Below are 14,165 nucleotides of genomic sequence, written 5' to 3'. Positions count from 1 at the left end.
GTTCTGTTAGCAGCATGCATCAGGGACGGGGCTAAGCCTGAGTGAACGCCTCCTTCCCATCACCTGCATCAAACACTCAAAGATGTCAGGCCCCATCTCCTCCTGCTAGATAGCGGCAGTCTGCGGGGGCCTGGCAGACTTCCTTGTGATTCAGGCAGGTGCAAACCCCTGGAGTGTCTGTTCACTGCAGGCAACTGGGTTAGCCATCTGCAGAGATAACAGTGACTGGGTCCGACGGAGGGGCAAAGTGGGGAAGGAGACGTCAACCTTCCCAGACTGCTCTGTTTGCTGGGTGGCTCCTCCTGACTCCACGCTGCACTGGGGTGAGCTGTGTCAGAGGAGTCACCAGGCCCCTGTGATCCAGTTCCCAGAGACCTCTTGAACCCTTCCACCCGAGACAAGTGCCGATTGAGACAGTTGATTCGGACCTTTTGAACTGGGCTAATAGACGGAGGACTTTTCAGGCGGTGCCCTGGGTGTACGATTGTAGGAAGGTTTGATTCTCCTTTTCCAACTGGGGCCAGAGGTGGGCAGGCGGGGTGACTTAATTGCTGATTTTTCCACACAGCTGAGACTTCAAGCCAGAGTAGAAGTTGCAATAGGATCGAACAGAAACCAGCTGAAAACAAGACAGAAGCACTTTGCTCCACCACACCAGACAGGGCCCCAGTTTCTCAGGCCACAACACTGTACGGGCCCTCGATAAAACCCCAGGGGAAAAACCAAAGGGAGTAAACCATGGGGCGGAATCAGCGGAAAAACTCTGGTAACGTGAATAACCAGAATAGATCAACCCCCCCAAGAAAAGATACGGCAGATGTGATTGAAGATCCCATTCATAAACAACTGGCTGAGATGTCAGAAGTCGAATTCAGAATTTGGTTTGCAGACAAGATTAATAAAATGGAATTAGGAATTCGAGGAGAAATTCAAAAATTGTCTCAAGAATTTAACGAATTTAAAGACAAAACCACCAAAGACTTAGACACACTGAAACAAGAACTTACAGCCCTCAAAGATATGAAAAATACAGTAGAATCCCTCAGTAACAGAATGGAGCAAGCAGAAGAAATGATTTCTGACATTGAAGATAAAGTCTTTGAACGCTCCCAATCTCTCAAAGAGGAAGAGAAATGGAGAGCAAAAACGGATCACTCACTCAGAGAGCTCTCAGATAATTCGAAAAAAAACAACATAAGGGTTATAGGAATTTCGGAGAATGATGAAGTGGCTGCCAAGGACACAGAGGCCCTTCTACATGAAATTATGAAAGAAAATTTTCCAGACATGCCTAGAGAATCTGAAATTCAGATAGCAGACAGCTTCAGAACCCCAGCACGATTCAACCCCAATAAGCCATCTCCCAGACATATCATAATTAGCTTCACTAAAGTTAACATGAAAGAGAAGATTCTCAAAGCAGCCCGGCGAAAGAAAACTATAACGTACAAAGGTAAGAATATTAGAATAACTGCAGATCTCTCTGCTGAAACTTTTCAAGCAAGAAGAGGCTGCTCATCAACTTTTAATCTCCTAAAGCAAAAAAACTTTCAACCCAGGATCTTGTATCCAGCTAAACTGAGTTTCATCTATGATGGAGAAATTAAATACTTCAATGACATTCATATGTTGAAAAAATTTGCCATAAGTAAACCAGCTCTTCAGGATGTTCTCAGACCTATCCTCCACAATGACCAACCCAATCCTATACCACAAAAGTAAACTCACTCAGAAACTTCGGATCAAACTCCAACTTCCACACTGGCGAAAGGATTAAAAATGTCCACTGGACCTTTGAAAAACTCGATACCCAAAATTCCACCAGACTTATCAATACTCTCCATCAATGTGAATGGCTTAAACTGTCCTCTAAAGAGGCATAGGTTAGCTGACTGGATACAAAAACTCAAGCCAGATATTTGTTGCATACAAGAGTCACATCTCAACTTAAAAGACAAATACAGACTCAGGGTGAAAGGATGGTCATCCATATTTCAGGCAAATGGTAACCAGAAAAAAGCAGGTGTTGCAATTTTATTTGCAGATACAGTAGGCTTTAAACCATCAAAAGTAAGGAAGGACAAGAATGGTCACTTCATATTTGTTAAGGGTAATACTCAATATGACGAGATCTCAATTATTAATATCTATGCACCCAACCAGAATGCACCTCAATTTATAAGAGAAACTCTAACAGACATGAGTAACTTGATTTCCTCCAGCTCCATAATCGTTGGAGATTTCAACACTCCCTTGGCAGTGTTGGATCGATCCTCCAGAAAGAAGCTGAGCAAAGAAATCTTAGATTTAAACCTAACCATCCAATATTTAGATTTAGCAGACATCTACAGAACATTTCATCCCAACAAAACTGAATACACATACTTCTCATCAGCCCACGGAACTTACTTCAAAATTGATCACATTTTAGGTCACAAGTCTAACCTCAGTAAATTTAAAGGAATAGAAATTATTCCATGCATCTTCTCGGACCATCATGGAATAAAACTTGAATTGAGTAACAACAGGAATCTGCATACCCATACAAAAACATGGAAGTTAAATAACCTTATGCTGAATGATAGCTGGGTCAGAGATGAGATTAAGAAAGAAATCACCAATTTTTTGGAACAAAATGACAATGAAGACACAAACTATCAGAACCTCTGGGACACTGCAAAGGCAGTTCTAAGAGGGAAATTTATAGCACTGCAAACCTTCCTCAAGAGAACGGAAAGAGAGGAAGTTAACAACTTAATGGGACATCTCACGCAACTGGAAAAGGAAGAACATTCCAACCCCAAACCCAGTAGAAGAAAAGAAATAACCAAAATTAGAGCAGAATTAAATGAAATTGAAAACAAAAGAATAATACAACAGATCAATAAATCAAAAAGCTGGTTTTTTGAAAAGGTCAATAAAATAGATAAACCTCTGGCCAACCTAATCAGGAAAAAAAGAGTAAAATCTCTAATATCATCAATCAGAAACAACAAAGACGAAATAACCACAGACTCATCAGAAATCCAAAAAATCCTTAATGAATATTACAAGAAACTTTATTCTCAGAAATATGAAAATCTGAAGGAAATAGACCGATACTTGGAAGCACGCCACCTTCCAAGACTTAACCAGAATCAAGTGGAAATGTTGAACAGACCCATATCAAGTTCAGAAATAGCATCAACTATACAAAACCTCCCTAAAAAGAAAAGCCCGGGACCAGATGGTTTCACGTCAGAATTCTACCAAACCTTTAAAGAGGAATTAGTACCTATATCACTCAACCTGTTCCAAAATGTAGAAAAAGAAGGAAGACTACCCAACACGTTCTATGAAGCAAATATCACCCTGATCCCCAAACCAGGAAAAGACCCAATAAGAAAAGAAAATTATAGACCAATATCACTAATGAATATACACGCAAAAATATTCAACAAGATCCTAACAAACAGAATCCAACAACACATCAAACAAATTATACATCATGACCAAGTTGGTTTTATCCCAGGGTCTCAAGGCTGGTTCAATATACGTAAATCTATAAATGTAATTCAGCACATAAACAAATTAAAAAACAAAGACCATATGATTCTCTCAATTGATGCAGAAAAAGCTTTTGATAATATCCAGCATCCCTTCATGATCAGAACACTCAAGAAAATTGGTCTAGAAGGGACTTTTCTTAAACTGATAGAGGCTATCTACAGCAAACCCACAGCCAATATCATATTGAATGGAGTTAAATTGGAATCATTTCCACTCAGATCAGGAACCAGACAAGGCTGCCCATTGTCTCCATTGCTTTTCAACATTGTAATGGAAGTTTTAGCCACCGCAATTAGGGAAGAAAAGGCGATCAAGGGTATCCGTATAGGGTCAGAAGAGATCAAACTCTCGCTCTTCGCAGATGATATGATTGTGTATCTGGAAAACACTAGGGACTCTACTACAAAACTCCTAGAAGTGATCAAGGAATACAGCAGCGTCTCAGGTTACAAAGTCAACATTCATAAATCGGTAGCCTTTATATACACCAACAACAGTCAAATTGAAAAAGCAGTTAAGGACTCTATCCCATTCACAGTAGTGCCAAAGAAGATGAAATATTTGGGAATTTACCTAACAAAAGACGTGAAAGATCTCTATAAAGAGAACTATGAAACTCTAAGAAAAGAAATAGCTGAAAATGTTAACAAATGGAAAAACATACCATGCTCATGGCTAGGAAGAATCAACATTATCAAAATGTCCATACTACCCAAAGCAATATATAATTTCAACGCACTCCCTATTAAAGCTCCACTGTCATATTTTAAAGATCTTGAAAAAACATTACTTCGTTTTATATGGAATCAGAAAAAACCTCGAATAGCCAAGACATTACTCAGAAATAAAAACAAAACAGGAGGAATCACACTACCAGACCTCAGACTTTACTACAAATCGATAGTGATCAAAACAGCATGGTATTGGCACAAAAACAGAGAAGTAGATATCTGGAATAGAATAGAGAACCAAGAGATGAATCCAGCTACTTACTGCTATTTGATTTTTGACAAGCCAATTAAAAACATTCAGTGGGGAAAAGATTCCCTATTTAACAAATGGAGCTGGGTGAACTGGCTGGCAACCTGCAGAAGACTGAAATTGGACCCACACCTTTCACCATTAACTAAGATAGACTCTCATTGGATTAAAGATTTAAACTTAAGACATGAAACTATAAAAATACTAGAGGAGAATGCAGGGAAAACCCTTGAAGAAATTGGTCTGGGTGAGTATTTCATGAGGAGAACCCCCCGGGCAATTGAAGCAGCTTCAAAAATATACTACTGGGACTTGATCAAACTAAAAAGCTTCTGCACAGCTAAGAACACAGTAAGCAGAGCAAGCAGACAGCCCTCAGAATGGGAGAAGATATTTGCAGGGTATAACTCTGACAAAGGTTTAATAACCAGAATCCACAGAGAACTCAAACGCATCAGCAAGAAAAAAACAAGGGATCCCATCGCAGGCTGGGCAAGGGATTTGAAGAGAAACTTCTCTGAAGAAGACAGGCGCACGGCCTTCAGACATATGAAAAAATGCTCATCATCTTTAATCCTCAGAGAAATGCAAATCAAAACTACTTTGAGATATCATCTAACTCCAATGAGACTAGCCTATATCACAAAATCTCAAGACCAGAGATGTTGGCGTGGATGTGGAGAAAAGGGAACACTTCTGCACTGCTGGTGGGAATGCAAATTAATACATTCCTTTTGGAAAGATATATGGAGAACACTCAGAGATCTAAAAATAGATCTGCCATTCAATCCTGTAATTCCTCTGCTGGGCATATACCCAGAAGACCAAAAATCACAACATAACAAAGATATTTGTACCAGAATGTTTATTGCAGCCCAATTCATAATAGCTAAGTCATGGAAAAAGCCCAAGTGCCCATCGATCCACGAATGGATTAATAAATTGTGGTATATGTATACCATGGAATACTATGCAGCCTTAAAGAAAGATGGAGACTTTACCTCTTTCATGTTTACATGGATGGAGCTGGAACATATTCTTCTTAGTAAAGTATCCCAAGAATGGAAGAAAAAATACCCAATGTACACAGCCCTACTATGAAACTAATTTGGGACTCTCACATGAAAGCTATAACCCAGCTACAACTTAACAATAGGGGGAAGTGGGAAAGGGGGGTGAGTGGGTAGAGGGAGGGGAATCGGTGGGATCACACCTGTGGTGCATATTACAGGGGTATTTGCGAAACTTGGTAAATGTAGAATGTAAATGTTTTGGCACAGTAACTGAGATAACGCCGGAAAGGCTATGTTAACCACTGTGATAAAAATGTGTCAAATGGTTTATGAAGTGAGTGTATGATGCCCCATAATCATATCATTGTATACATTTATGATTTAATAAAAAAATAAAAAAATAATAATAAATAAATAAATCAAAATAAATAAATCAAAAAAAAAAATACTAGTGTAATCAAAATATTATAAGATGCATAAATAGAATAAAATAAGACTCCAGAAGCACATGTAAATAGATGTAGAAATTTAAAATATGACAAAGATACATTTTAATTCAATGAATAATGGATGAATTTTTTATTAAATGGCATTGAGACAAGGGACTGTCCATTAAGAAAAGAAATAGATCATTTTTTATGTAGATTACAGTTCTCATGGGGTAAAAATAATACTATCACTGTTAGAGGAATTGAAAACATTAAAGCATAATATGGAGAAAATGTTTATATATAGGGAGAAATGCATATATATAGATACAGATATATAGATGTAGATAGAAATAGATATCAGGTTTGCAAAGACCTAAACTGCTTGAAATCCAGAAAACAGGACATTTGCAATGGACTGTTTATCGCAGATCAATTTACAATCGCCAAAATGTGGAAACAACCTAAAAGCCCACCAACCCAGGAATGGATTAACAAGCTGTGGTATATGTATACCATGCCATACTATTCAGCCATTTAAAAAGATGGAGACTGGAGAGAGATTAAAGATGGCGGCCGAGTAACAGCTTCCCTGCAACTGGGAACAGCGAGTCTGCGGAGACAAGACTCCAGGCATCTCTGGCCGGTGGGATCTGCCTATAATCATCCCTTTGAGGATACAGGGAGCCAGCAAGGGACTTCTGGACCCCAAGAGGAGGACAAAAACAGTGGAAAACTGGCAAGTCGTTGCGTGTGTTCGATCGACCTAATCACACCGGCAACCGTAAGTACAAGCAGCAGTGAGACTGCAAACCAGAAAGGCCTTACCTGTGAACTGTTTTGGTGTTCTTAGACTTGGCACTCAGTTGAACTGCCTCGGGGAGAGCTTGACCAGGAGTGTGGAGAACTTTGGGCATTGTCTGGGGCCCCAGACTGAGCCACTGAGCTGGGTGCAGGAAGCCATTGCGAAAGAACTGCCCCTGCAAGCTCCTCCCTCAGGGTCTCAGAGCAAGGATAGGGTGGGTCAAAGTAACCTACTGACTGAGCAGCCTAAAGGTGGGGGCTGAGCTGCCTTACAGCCTTAATCCTTAGGGGCAGAGTGAGACGGTTTTGGCACACTGGAGCCTTGGGCTGTTGCCCTCGGGAGAGTGCCATGACGTCACAGTTCATAGCAACCTCAAACTCCTGGGCTTGGCGCCGCCCAGACCTCCATAAGAGCTGTGCAGCGACCCCCAACCAGTGACCCGCACCCACCGGGCCTCCACATTCCCCGACCAGGAACTGCGGGAGCCACGCAACCCTGTGTCCTCCCAGCTTCCACACTAGCCCGTTCATCTGGACAGGGACTCTGGTAGGTGCATGCCCTTTGGAGCCCTCCCTGCCACTGTGCAGAGCTCTTCTCCTGGCCAGAGACTGCTGGAGCCTTGGGCCCTCTGTGCCAAAGTCACTGGGTGCCTGGCACTCCCAGAACTGTGCGCACCACCAACAGCCCTGTTGCTTGATCCAGGTGTGTCACAACCCGGAGCTGCTTCCACAACCAGAACTCCCTAGCTAGAGCAGCCCCAGAGGAACTACACAGGGTCACTCCCTAAAAAGATCCAGCAACAATAGAGTGATCCCGCTGGGGTCTAATCTTGGAGAGACACCTCCCCAACTCTGAGGACAGCTAGAGGCAACGGTGAAAAACAATCATGAGGCGAAATCAACAGAAAAACTCTGGCAATATGGATAATCAGAGTAGATCAACTCCCCCAAGGATCAATGGGGCAGAAACAGCACAGGACCCCATGCACAAACAAATAGCTGAGATGTCAGAAATTGAATTCAGGATCTGGATAGCAAATAAGAACAAATTAGAATTCCAAAAGTTATCTCAAGAATTCAACGGATTCAAAGACCAAATGACCAAAGAATTCGACACATTGAGAAAAGAAGTTGCAACCCTCAAAGATCTGAGAAACACATTAGAATCCCTCAGTAACAGAATGGAGCAAGCAGAAGAAAGGATTTCTGACATTGAAGACAAAGCTTTTGAATGCTCCCAAACCATCAAAGAAGAAGAGAAATGGAGAGCAAAAACAGACCACTCTCTCAGAGACCTCTCGGATAATTTGAAGAAAACCAAAATTCGTCTTATAGGGATTCCCCAAAAGTGACGAAGTGGCTTCACAAGGGGTCTCTTCTCCATGAGATTATGAAGGAGAACTTTCCAGACATGCCAAGAGATTCCAAAATTCAGATAGCAAACAGTTTCAGAACTCCAGCACAACTCAACTCAAATAAGACATCCCCCAGACACATCATAATCAATTTCACTAACGTTAATATGAAGGAGAAAATTCTGAAAGCTGCCAGACGAAAGAAAACCATTACCTACAAGGGGAAGAATATCAGAATAACTGCAGATCTCTCTGCTGAAACCTTTCAAGCTAGAAGAGGATGGTCATCGACTTTTAATCTCCTAAAACAAAATAACTTTCAACCCAGGATCCTGTACCCAGCTAAACTGAGCTTCATTTATGACGGAGAAATTAAATACTTCAACGACATTCACATGTTGAAGAAATTTGCCACAACTAAACCAGCTCTCCAGGACATTCTAAGACCTACCCTCCATAAAGATCAGCGTAATTCTCCACCACAAAAGTAAACTCCCCCCAAAAATTTTTGATCAAATTCCAACTTCCACGGTCGCAAAAGGATTAAAAATGTCCACCGGTCTCTCGAAAGGCTTATCAATACTCTCAATTAATGTGAATGGTTTAAATTGTCCTCTAAAGAGGCATAGGTTGGCAGACTGGATACAAAAACTCAAGCCAGATATCTGCACCATCCAAGAATCGCATCTTACTTTACAAGACAGATATAGACTCAAGGTGAAGGGATGGTCATCTATATTCCAGGCAAATGGAAAGCAGAAAAAAGCAGGTGTTGCAATCCTGTTCGCAGACACAATAGGCTTTAAACCAACCAAAATACTTAAGGATAAGGATGGACACTTCATATTTGTTAAAGGTAATACTCAATATGATGATATCTCAATTATTAATATTTATGCACCCAACCACAACACACCTCAGTTTATAAAAGAAACTCTAACAGACATGAGCAACTCGATTTCCTCCACTTCCATAGTAGTTGGAGATTTTAACACCCCTTTAGCAGTCCTGGATAGATCCTCCAAAAAGAAGCTAAGCAAAGAAATTTTAGATTTAAACTCAACCATTCAACATCTCTACTTAACAGACATCTACAGAACATTTCATCCCCAAAAAACAGAATACACATTCTTCTCATCAGCCCACGGAACATACTCCAATATCGACCACATCCTAGGCCACAAATCTAACCTCAGCAAATTTAAAAAAATAGAAATTATTCCTTGCATCTTCTCAGACCATTATGGAATAAAAGTTGAACTCAATAACAACAGGAACCTGCATACCCACACAAAAACATGGAAGCTAAACAACCTTATGCTAAAGGATACATGGGTTATAGACGAGATTAAGAAGGAAATCACCGTATTTTTGGAACAAAACAACAATCAAGACACGAATTATCAGAACCTCTGGGATACTGTAAAGGCAGTCCTAAGAGGGAAATTTATAGCACTGCAAGCCTTCCTCAAGAAAACAGAAAGAGAGGAAGTCAATAACTTAATGAAACATCTCAAGCAACTGGAGAAAGAACACTTCAATCCCAAATGCAGGAGAAGAAAAGAAATAACCATAATCCAAGGAGAATTAAATGAAATTGAAAACAAAAGAATTATACAACAGATCAATAAATCCAAAACCTGGTTTTTTTAAAAGATCAACAAAATAGATAAACCATTGGCCAACCTAACCAGGAAAAAAAAGAGTAAAATCTCTAATTTCATCAATCAGAAATGGTAATGATGAAATAACAACAGACCCCTGAGAAATTCAAAAAATCTTTAATGAATACTACAAGAAACTCTACTCTCACAAATATGAATTTGAGATATCATCTAACTCCAGTGAGACTAGCCTATATCACAAAATCCCAAGACCAGAGATGTTGGCGTGGATGTGGAGAAAAGGGAACACTTTTGCACTGCTGGTGGGAATGCAAATTAATACATTCCTTTTGGAAAGGGATATGGAGAACACTTAGAGATCTAAAAATAGATCTGCCATTCAATCCTGTAATCCCCCTACTGGGCATACACCCAGAAGACCAAAAATCACACCATAACAAAGATATTTGTATCAGAATATTTATTGCAGCCCTATTCATAATTGCTAAGTCATGGAAAAAGCCCAAGTGCCCATCGATCCACAAATGGATTAATAAATTGTGGTATATGTACACCATGGAATATTATGCAGCCTTAAAGAAAGATGGAGACTTTACCTCTTTCATGTTTACATGGATGGAGCTGGAACATATTCTTCTTAGTAAAGTGTCTCAAGAATGGAAGAAAAAGTACCCAATGTACTCACCCTTATTATGAAACTAATGTAGGACCTTCACATGAAAGCTATAACCCAGTTACAACCTAAGAATAGGGAGAATGGGGAAAGGGAGGGGAGGGAGGGGGGAGGGAGGGAGAAGGAGGGGGTTAATGGGATTACACCTGCGGTGCATCTTACAAGGGTATATGTGAATCCTAGTAAATGTGGAATGTAAAAGTCTTAGCAAAATAACTAAGAAAATGCTACAAAAGCTATGTTAACTAATGTGATGAAAATGTGTCAAACGATCTATGAACCAAGTGTGTGGTGCCCCATGATCATACTAATGTACACAGCTATGGTTTAATAAAAATAAATAAATCAATAAAAAAAAAAAAAGAAAAGAAAATCTGAAAGAAATCAACCACTACCTGGAAGCATGCCACCTACCAAGACTTAGCCAGAACGAAGTGGAAATGTTGAACAGGCCTATATCAAGTTCTGAAATAGCATCAACTATACAAAATCTCCCTAAAAAGAAAAGCCCAGGACCGGATGGCTTTACATTAGAATTCTACCAAACATTTAAAGAAGAACTAGTACCTATACTACTAAACCTCTTCCAAAATATAGAACAGAAGGAATATTACCCAGCACATTCTACGAATCAAACATCACCTTGATCCCCAAACCAGGGAAAGACCCAACAAGAAAAGAAAACTCCAGACCAATATCACTAATGAATATAGATGCTAAAATACTCAGTAAGATCCTAGCAATTAGAATCCAACAACACATCAAAAAAATTATACACCATGACCAAGTCGGATTTATCCCAGGGTCTCAAGGCTGGTTCAATATACATAAATCTATAAATGTAATTCAACACATAAACAAACCTAAAAATAAAGACCATATGATACTTTCAATTGATGCAGAAAAAGCTTTGATAATATCCAGCATCCCTTCATGATCAGAGCACTTAAGAAAATTGGTATAGAAGGGACATTTCTTAAACTAATAGAGGCCATCTACAGCAAACCCACAGCCAATATCGTATTGAATGGACTTAAATTTAAATCATTTCCACTTAGATTAGGAACCAGGCAAGGTTGCCCATTGTCTCCATTGTTCTTTAACATTGTAATGGAAGTTTTAGCCATTGCAATTAGGGAAGAAAAGGCAATCAAGGGTATCCACATAGGGTCAGAAGAGATCAAACTTTCACTCTTCGCAGATGATATGATCGTATATCTGGAAAACACTAGGGATTCTACTACAAAACTTTTAGAAGTGATCAAGGAATATAGCAATGTCTCAGGCTACAAAATCAACACCCATAAATCTGTAGCCTTTATACATACCAACGATAGCCAAGCCGAACAAACAGTCAAGGACTCTATTCCTTACACACTAGTGCCAAAGAAGATGAAATATTTGGGAGTATACCTAACAAAGGACGTGAAAGATCTCTACAAAGAGAACTATGAAACTCTAAGAAAAGAAATAGCCGAAGATGTTAACAGATGGAAAAACACCATGCTCGTGGCTGGGAAGAATCAATATTGTTAAAATGTCCATACTACCCAAAGCAATATATAATTTTAATGCAATTCCTATTAAAGCTCCGTTGTCATACTTTAAAGATCTTGAAAAAATAATACTTCATTTTATATGGAATCAGAAAAAATCTCGAATAGCCAAAACATTACTGAGCAATAAAAACAAAGCAGGAGGAATCACACTACCAGACCGGAGAATGTACTAGAAATCCATAGTGATCAAAACAGCATGGTACTGGCACAAAAGCAGAGAAGTAGATGTCTGGAACAGAATAGAGAACCAAGAGATGAATCCAGCTACTTACCGTTATTTGATCTTTGACAAGCCAATTAAAAACATTCAGTGGGGGGCGGCACCTGTGGCTCAGTGAGTAGGGCGCCGGCCCCATATGCCGAGGGTGGCGGGTTCAAACCCAGCCCCGGCCAAACTGCAACCAAAAAATAGCCGGGCGTTGTGACAGGCGCCTGTAGTCCCAGCTACTCCGGAGGCTGAGGCAAGAGAATCGCTTAAGCCCAGGAGTTGGAGGTTGCTGTGAGCCGTGTGACGCCACGGCACTCTACCCGAGGGCGGAACAGTGAGACTCTGTCTCTACAAAAAAAAAAACATTCAGTGGGGAAAAGATTCCCTATTTAACAAATGGTGCTGGGTAAACTGCCTGGCAACCTGTAGAAGATTGAACTGGACCCACACCTTTCACCATTAACTAAGATAGACTCTCACTGGATAAAAGATTTAAACTTAAGACATGAAACTATAAAAATACTTGAAGAAAGTGCAGGGAAAACTCTTGAAGGAATCGACCTGGGTGAATATTTTTTTTTTTTTTGCTTTTTTTTTTTTAATTGTTGGGGATTCATTGAGGGTACAATAAGCCAGTTACGCTGATTACAATTGTTAGGTAAAGTCCCTCTTGCAATCATGTCTTCCCCCATAAAGTGTGACACACACTAAGGCCCCACCCCCCTCCCTCCATCCCTCTTTCTGCTTCCCCCGCCCATAACCTTAATTGTCATTAATTGTCCTCATATCAAGATTGAGTATATAGGATTCATGCTTCTCCATTCTTGTGATGCTTTACTAAGAATAATGTCTTCCACTTCCATCCAGGTTAATACGAAGGATGTAAAGTCTCCATTTTTTTTAATGGCTGAATAGTATTCCATGGTATACATATACCACAGCTTCTTAATCCATTCCTGGGTTGGAGGGCATTTAGGCTGTTTCCACATTTTGGCGATTGTAAATTGAGCTGCAATAAACAGTCTAGTACAAGTGTCCTTATGATAAAAGGATTTCTTTCCTTCTGCGTAGATGCCCAGTAATGGCATTGCAGGATCGAATGGGAGGTCTAGGTTGAATGCTTTGAGGTTTCTCCATACTTCCTTCCAGAAAGGTTGAACTAGTTTGCAGTCCCACCAGCAGTGTAAAAGTGTTCCCTTCTCTCCACATCCACGCCAGCATCTGCAGTTTTGAGATTTTGTGATGTGGGCCATTCTCACTGGGGTTAGATGATATCTCAGGGATGTTTTGATTTGCATTTCTCTAATATATAGAGATGATGAACATTTTTTCATGTGTTTGTTAGCCATTCGTCTGTCGTCTTTAGAGAAAGTTCTATTCATGTCTCTTGCCCATTGATATAAGGGATTGTTGGCTTTTTTCATGTGGATTAATTTGAGTTCTCTATAGATCCTGGTTATCAAGCTTTTGTCTGATTGAAAATATGCAAATATCCTTTCCCATTGTGTAGGTTGTCTCTTTGCTTTGGTTATTGTCTCCTTAGCTGTACAGAAGCTTTTCAATTTAATGAAGTCCCATTTGTGTATTTTTGTTGTTGTTGCAATTGCCATGGCAGTCTTCTTCATGAAGTCTTCCCCCAGGCCAATATCTTCCAGTGTTTTGCCTATGCTTTCTTTGAGGATTTTTATTGTTTCATGCCTTAAATTTAAGTCCTTTATCCATCTTGAATCAATTCTTGTGAGTGGGGAGAGGTGTGGGTCCAGTTTCAGTCTTTTACATGTAGACATCCAGTTCTCCCAACACCATTTATTGAATAGGGAGTCTTTCCCCCAAGGTAAGTTCTTGTTTGGTTTATCGAAGATTAGGTGGTTGTAAGATGTTAGTTTCATTTCTTGGTGTTCAATTCGATTCCAAGTGTCTATGTCTCTGTTTTTGTGCCAGTACCATGCTGTCTTGAGCACTATGGCTTT

The 14,165-nt window shown here is 39.9% G+C and overlaps 1 protein-coding gene across 3 annotated transcripts in view; it reads right to left on the bottom strand.

Annotated features, from left to right (window-relative positions):
- Nucleotides 1-14,165, bottom strand: part of LOC128590125 (UDP-glucuronosyltransferase 1A1) — a 264,050-nt gene that overhangs the window by 209,184 nt on the left and 40,701 nt on the right. The gene's annotated exons all lie outside the window — the stretch shown is intronic.

The sequence above is a fragment of the Nycticebus coucang genome, chromosome 7 (genome assembly GCF_027406575.1).
Source record: "Nycticebus coucang isolate mNycCou1 chromosome 7, mNycCou1.pri, whole genome shotgun sequence".
Taxonomy (NCBI): Eukaryota; Metazoa; Chordata; class Mammalia; order Primates; family Lorisidae; genus Nycticebus; species Nycticebus coucang.
Note: the sequence above shows the minus strand (reverse complement) of the source record. Positions and strands in the feature narration are given on the sequence as shown.